At 39.9% G+C, this 7,944-nt stretch overlaps 1 long non-coding RNA gene across 1 annotated transcript; it reads right to left on the reverse strand.

Moving 5' to 3' along the window:
* Positions 1-684: 684 nt before the first annotated feature.
* On the reverse strand, positions 685-7,589 carry LOC142907051 (uncharacterized). Its single transcript, XR_012930684.1, has 3 exons — positions 5,111-7,589; positions 3,518-3,573; positions 685-3,090 (listed from the first exon to the last, which is right to left on the reverse strand). It is a non-coding gene; the product is annotated as an uncharacterized LOC142907051 (long non-coding RNA).
* Positions 7,590-7,944: the final 355 nt, after the last annotated feature.

Below are 7,944 nucleotides of genomic sequence, written 5' to 3' on the forward strand. Positions count from 1 at the left end.
GACAATGCCACTATCAGGACATTGAGAGCTCGGGGTGAGCAGCTACATCATGGGACCTCCCTTGCCACTATCAAAATATAAGAATAGGTTTGACCCTTTCTGGCACTAAAACAAATTCTTATATTTTGATTGTCTTTGTGCTGTTCGCCCTTTGGCTTCTTCTGTCTAACTGTTTGAGACTTGGCTTTAAAGAAAGCGATCTCTGGTGTGGATCAATCCGTTTCGAAGACTGCATATACTATCAGAGCACGTGTTTGTTTGCATGCTCACCACAAGTATATGTGCTTGATGCAGACATGGATGCTTGCAAAATATTTCAGTTTGGTGTTTTAACATTTTAACACCTTTTATTATATGAATTCCTGCAGTCACGAAAGCTTTAAATCAAAATCTTAACACCTGTTTTATTGCCAGAAAGGGTAAAACCTATTCTTATATTTTGATACTGGCAAGGGAGGTCCCATGATGTCTGGTGATTATTGAGGGTGGGCAACATAGCAAGGGTGACACTAATGGTGGAATAACAACCAGTAAGTAGAGTGGAGAAAGGCCAGGGCTACCCTCTACTCCATGAAAAACAACCTAAATAGGCCATCATCCTTTACAAGAAAAACAAGTGATTTTCAACAGCCAAAGTAATGCAGTATAGTGTATCCTTCAAGTAATGGGTGAATACACAAGTCCGACATTTTTAAAATCTTTATTGTCGAGCACATGTCATCCACAAAGTTTAAGGCACTTCGGCAAAGTTTAAACCATACTTTTACAAACAGACATACCCCGATTTACGCCCAGGATGCATCCCTAAAAACCAGAATTTTTTATCGAAGAGATGGGATGGTGGATCAGTCAGGGACGCGAACGCTTCGGCGCCACCTGGCACGTAAATGTCGCTAAACAGCGTAAACAATGTTGGGTCTAAATGGTAAAGTTCGTAAATCTCGAGTACGTTATCACAACGTGCCACAGTACGTAAAACGGGATAGGGTATAAATAAGTTGAGTACGTTCTCGTTAACGTACGTAAAACGGGAGAGCGTACAGTCTTAAAAACACTCGTAAAATAATAAAAATACATTTTTTGGATTTTTAAAAACCAGTAATATCATCTTCTTTCGTATGGCTGATGTAATGATCCCCGCTATGGGGTAAACACTTCGTTGAGAATAAGAGGTAAGGGCATCAAGTGGCCCAGCTGGAAAGTGGCAGGAGTGGAAAAAGTTGACAACCCCTTATCTAAGTAGGGTTGTTATCCTTTGAGCAAGTACAGGCAAGTTATAACATCCCCTGGTCGCATTTTTTAAGGAACCGACAGATTAGTGGGATGCCATCACCAAAACCCCAGACAAGAACTTTGATCACTCTGCACACCAATATCCTCGACCGGCTAGAGGCACCGACACTTAATTATAGACTAGAAGCATACCGTCTTGTGGACAGTGAGGGATTTTTGATTATACGCAGCATTAGGTGTGGCACCTAGTCTCTTGCCTGCTGTTCCAGGCTCACCTTTATCGGTGTTACTATTATATTTTCGGTAAGCCAAGTCACTCCTGTGTATTGTGGGTCAAGTCTAGTGAGAACAGTCGTGCCCATTCACCTGAGGCGATTCAATAGGGTTGGTCTGTCTTAAATTTTTAGACAAGCCACCCTGCCAGTTGTCACGCAGTAGCGTATCTCTGGGACAACACGGTGCGCTCACAATGTTACAGGATGACCCCTTTATCCCGACACACCTAAGCCTACACGTTCCCAAACACTCACACACCCTTAAGGCACTTTTAGCCTTAGATGACGTTCACCACCCACTTTGGGCTTTGTGTGGTGGGGTGGTCCATATTTATCGGAAGCTGGGCACACTCAATTGTGATTGACACCTTGTTTGCTGCACACTTTCATAATTTTCAATTACTCCCTTTCCCTATACAGGTGGACCACATCCTCCCCATTATATTTTCCCTTGTTACTTGTACCATGTGACACTAGAACACTCTGGAATAAGCTCCTGGGCCAGGACATCCTCCAACAGAAATTAATTCAAATCTGCCAGGCCGCTGTGTCAGGCCCTAGATCGCTACCAATAAAGCTTATCCAATTCAAATGTATGCACGGCACCTATTTGACCAATGAAAGAGCAAATTCACATAAGCTTCCCTAGACTGCCCTTGATTCCCTCCAGGCATGGCTCAGACAGACCTTAATGCCTTTTGGTCATGCCCAGATATACTGAAATTTTACTCCGACATTACCAATTATTTTAAATAACATCTGTGGCACCAACCTTAGCCCCTGAATCAAATCAACGCGATGGGGCCTCAAACCAAACGGTGCATTAAAACACCAGCACGCATGACTAAAAATCGTTCATCTCACTGTAAGGAAGACTATCCTGGCAAATCGGACGAATCATGAACCTCCCTCCTGGAAAATGTGGCCCAACGCCTTCCTAGCCCTTACAGGAACAGAGCAACTTAGCCATAAGTTTAGGGGCAGGGAACGGGAACTTAAGGCTAAATGGTCCCTGTCCCTATTGAACCTGCCGTGAAGGTGTGCATGGTCGAGGAGACCGGTGGAGGGGACAGACTCTTGATGCACCACTCCATGGACATGACATAAGGTAGTTGGTTGCCCTACGAGATTTATATTGATGGTGACACGTTAACTCGGTGTGTATGTTAGTTTACTCGGTAGATCTCTACTCCTTTTTTCATTGCTTGTGCTCTGTACTGGCCTCTTTTTTCAATGCAAAAATAAGTTCAAGTAAAAGTTAGCATTAATGAAAGGTAATACATTTTTTTTTATTTGAGTAAGATTATATGAATTCTAGATTTAAAGCTTTCGTGACTGCTAGGATCCATACTCTTTGGTTCTATTGGGTAAAGTCACGTAGGTGAAAATAAAATAACAATTTTTATTTTCACCTACGTGAAACTTTCGAAAAGAGATGGGATAATTCCAAAGTCGAGCAGTGCTCTGGAAGAAGCAGAAAGAGACACGGACTGGATTGAATCAGTAAGTGCTGCATTTGTTTAGGGTTCCAATTCTTGGTGATGACCCGCACTATGTAAGAAGCAGGTGTAGCCAAATCTTCCTGCACAAAAGTAAAAAAATAATGGTTATTGAATTATATTGTGACCACAAATCCTGACAGTTAATTTAATTATTGACTAGTATTCAGTCACAAAAAAAACGTATATTTTATAGCATTGTGTAAGAGCTATTTCGAAATACAATACATTATGATTGTATAAAACCATGTTAAAAGTATGCTCTTGCTAGCAAGCGATATCAGGGTTCTTGTCTATGTTACTACACAATCCATGGTTTGGTAATAACCCACGCATTCCTGGAGGCTGGCAGCATTTAACAATTCACTTAAAACTTGTGGAGTGGTAAACTTGCCAACCACGAAGCTATTCTGCCACCGATTTGTTTTCTTTTTATAACACATTCATTTAAAAACATGTATTTACATAAATAAGCATTTAATTGCAATCATTTATGGAGGATTTACTCACCTCAGTTTATAGGAGAATTAGAAACCCGATTCAACCGTTCACAGTGATAAGATGAACTGTAAAAAAACCAATCATTATTACTTTAAGAATAGTTTGCAATTCCAACTTTTTAATTTCCTCCCGAAAGAAAATACCCACAATGATGGAATTGATTAATTAATCCAATTAACTAAATTAAATACTTATACTCCAAAGTGTATGCTCCCCCAACCTGTATTGACCAGAATAGTGTAGTATAATCAAGTTTATCCATATTATTTCCTATGGTTTACAAACAGCAACAATGCAGAGAATCAGAAGTTACGTGATTTTGCCATTTAATTGCTTTGAGAAATGGCGAATTCATATTTGGGGGAGTGCGAAGTTACCCGGTCCATGGTTTGGAGTTCAATAGCCATAGTTGCACACAGAAAAGAGTCGGTGATTTAGGTATCAGCATTTTCCGTGCATGGATCCGAGTTACTCCTGCCCATTGTTAAGGTGAAACTAAAATAAACAACTAAGTCGTAAGAATGACCATTAATAAACATCAACCGCACAAAAATATCAGTGTGCAGCAAGTGTGTGGTTTGCCAAGGATGAAATTAGTGATGCAACTATTATTTTATTTTGTTTAACCTTAAATAGTGGATAATTCAATAAAGTTAAAATATTATTTCAGTGAGTGTATCAATTTAACTAATAATATATTAATTTGGCAGGGTGGTCCAGTGGTTAGAGTGCATGGCTGTCTGTTATAATTCTATGTGTTCAGAATTAAACTGAAAGCTGACTCAGCAATTTATCCCTCGGGGTTTGAGAACATTTTTTTACGACCTTGTGGGAAGAGACAAGTCAACCTCCGTTGGAATCGCATGGGCCCGCTATAAATGCGGAGTGTTTAGCACGAGCTTGAAGATACAAGGAAATAAAACAACATCTTGAGATGCATTCAGACGCAAAATCGTATTGTAGCATAGAAACTCCACCCCATTTTTGAGTGGGAAACTACTTTGACATTGAACTTTATTATCTGAGATGTGTCAAAACGTGTCCCGTTTGTATTAGATCAGTAAGACATACTTAAACATCCAAAGTGAATACATAGGTTAATAGACATTAAAGTTAAATCATATATATTTTAATACAAAACACTTCCAATGCATTTTTTAAAAATGAATTCTGATAATTAACCAAACCGAAAATATACAGAATAACATAGTATCGGTAAACATGTTTGCGGCTCTAGGATGAGACATCAAATACAATAAATACTGTTGTAGTTGTCACATCCGAGACATTCCCTAAAGCCAACACAAGGCAGTGTAATAGGATGACAAGCAGCCTAGAAAACCACAATGCACCACAGAAAGCACCCTTGCTGGTCATTAACCACAGAAATACATTCATTCAGAAACTGTGGATTGGCTTAATACATGTAAGTATGGATAAAAGGTGAACATCACAATTGGGAATGAAATATGACTCCTTCCACAGCAGGGTGGTTGCTTATGCAGAGAAATGGATGAGCCAAATGCGAAAACTTTACACACCACCCTGCTCATAAACACCACAGTTATGTCAGAAGAGACCCGTGGAGTGATATAAACTTACCTTAAAGAGTTACAGCCATTCATTAAATTGGTCTAATTTAGATCGTTGCTCTGGCACGTAGCTGAAGACTGAATTTCATCACAATTCTCATCCATTTCATAAGCGCTCTTCCTGTAACGGTTCACACTGAAAGCCATGAGGTACTGTATGTATTAAATAAGGTACATTCGGGACAGTTTTTAATTACCGATGTGAAATGGCCATTGCTCAATGGAATTAAATGTGCGATGAAACACATTTATTTGCATGTTTACCAAAGTATGCAGAGTTTAAACATGAATGGGGCACGCACTATCATGTAATAAACATGGATACAACAAAATATGAATATAGATTTGTAACCCTTTCCAACATTTTCTGCTGGATGAGGACCTCCACACAAAGTGGGGGTCGTGTGAGTTAATTGACCATACTTCACCAGGCTAGTCGGTGCAGGTTAGTGAAGGCTTCCAGTATATAGATGTGGGAGCGTGGAAATGGATGTTGCTGCACTGCCCTCTGCTGCAAATCACGCAGCACTCCAGCTTCTTCTAAAGAACCTGCTGTGGTGGGTGCTCTTTCAAGCACTATCCACCAGGCTCAACACTACTTCGCTTCTGAGATCAGATGCATCCAAGGCAATTGGTTATAGACCAGAAACAGATTAAAAGCCTTGATATCGACCCTGAAGGTCTACATTTGGATTTCATATTGAACCTTTTCTTTATGAAACACCAATTAAGAGCTCTCAAATTACTTTGGCTGGCTACACATCAGCACACACCTTAGCTATATAAAATAACAGGGAAAACAAAGTGCACGCTGACCAAGCATAACAAAGACTGCACTGATTGAGTGTGCTAGAATTAGAAAGTGTTTCCCGGTCAAAAATATTCCCCTGCAGCACCGGATAAGTGAGGCTAAAATGCTTGCCGTTATGGATAAGTATGATTTGTGGGTAGTTTTGAAGTGGTCAGGATCATGTGGCTGCTAGCCATATAAAATTAATTTGTGGTCAATATGTTGCCCACAGGCCGTAAGTTCCTCACCGCTGCCCTAAAAGCAAACTGATGCTACGTCTCTGCGATTACAAACGAGACGCAAGCTGCGCTGTTCCTGGAATTGATTGGCTTGGTTCTTCTCCCAAGAAGATTGATTGACTTGGATTAAACCCCTTCCCTGCCATCCCCTGCATGGCTGGAAGGCAACAATCCATGAAAAAATATATAAAGAACGTATGTTTGGGTTGTCTCAATGTTTTGAAAATGTTTACTATGAAGTCACCACTGTTTCCATCCTAGCTAAAGCAGGTCGAGTGGCCCGATCACAGCTTTCTTGACCTCGTGCCCCACTGCCGTGGGAACCCCGACTTGACCCACTTTTCCAGTTCCCAAACATAGGTCAGTCCGCTATTAAATAAATATGGGAATGCGGTGTATTGTTTCCCTATATGAAGCTCTGTGAAGTGGCTAAATCTGCCTTTTTATGCGAGTTCCTTGCTATCACTTGTATTTACTGACACCATCTGGTCAAATAGTTACAAAAATGAAACATGGAGAAAAATATTCACCTTGTTTATAATGGCAATGGAAATATTGTAAACTACAATAAATGCAAAGTACGTACATTTTCCCCATGTTGATGTTATTTTGGTCCGTTGCAGCCAACTAATAAGAAACAAGTTAAAATCACATCCTCAGTGTTAAAGTGTTCTAAAGATTTAGCGGTTGTGATTGCAGACATAAAAATAAAAAAAATTAACACATAGGCTTTACACGACCAATATTATCCATGAGAGGTTTTTTGGGTTAGAGCGCGTAAATAGAAATGTGTCATATTATGGGTAAAAGATAGAAGTCATAACAGGTATTATACACAGGTACTGCCGGGGTCATGCATCCCCATAAAACAAAAAAATATTCTCAGAAACAAAGTAGAAAGTGAATGTTAGTACCAGTTGCCACTTGTGGCCACATCAGCAAGTTCAAAAATTGCCTTTAAACTAAAATTACAGCCTACAAAATACCGATTGGTACATAGCAATGTAAATTGATCTCTTGCTTATTTTTAAGTCACACACACTAACAAGATAAACATACCAATGCTACAAATGTTGAGACCATAAATCTTTACGGGAAAATTCACAGGAACTAATAAGCCCAAAAGAGCCAGCATACACATTGATAAATAAGCACCCATCTCTCCTGTATAGCTATGCAGGGAAGGTCATGCTGATGAGCCCGATCAAGGGTGAGGTCGCTCATCTATAATTAGCTTTCACTGTAGGTTTGCGACTTGTCATAATCGGAATGCAGCCAATGTATTGTGGCCAACATGGGGTTATTGCAATTCCTCGATCACCCATCGAAAAAAGGGATCAGATAGCCACTAGTATCATGAGAGGGTCAGGATTAACTGATGGGCATGGATAAAAATGTATTTTGATTTGACCTAGGAGTTAACACTTTGACATTTGTACCTGGTGATAACTAGCATTCACATCCTGTGAACCTGGGGGAGTAGATTCCACAACAGGAGATGACCTGAACATAAAAATACATATCTCAGTATAACAGTTGTGTTTTTTCAATTTAAATACAAAATCAAAAGTGAACAATTGCAAATAGGCTAAATATATTTACTTACTTGCATCGGTTTTTATACCATCTCAGAAGACGTTTTATGCACCGAGTCATGAAAATGCCAACAACAACTTCAATAAGGATTCCAATGCCAATGCCAACATCAAATGAAAGGCATTGAGTGCCCTGACAAGGAACAACAGCAGCAGACCGAGGGGTAGAAGGAGTAGTCTGGATATCTGTGGAAACAAAAAAAGCAGCCACCTTGAGACA

The sequence above is a fragment of the Petromyzon marinus genome, chromosome 74 (assembly GCF_048934315.1).
Source record: "Petromyzon marinus isolate PM22_M1 ecotype Great Lakes invasive population chromosome 74, UKy_Petmar_22M1.pri1.0, whole genome shotgun sequence".
Taxonomy (NCBI): Eukaryota; Metazoa; Chordata; class Hyperoartia; order Petromyzontiformes; family Petromyzontidae; genus Petromyzon; species Petromyzon marinus.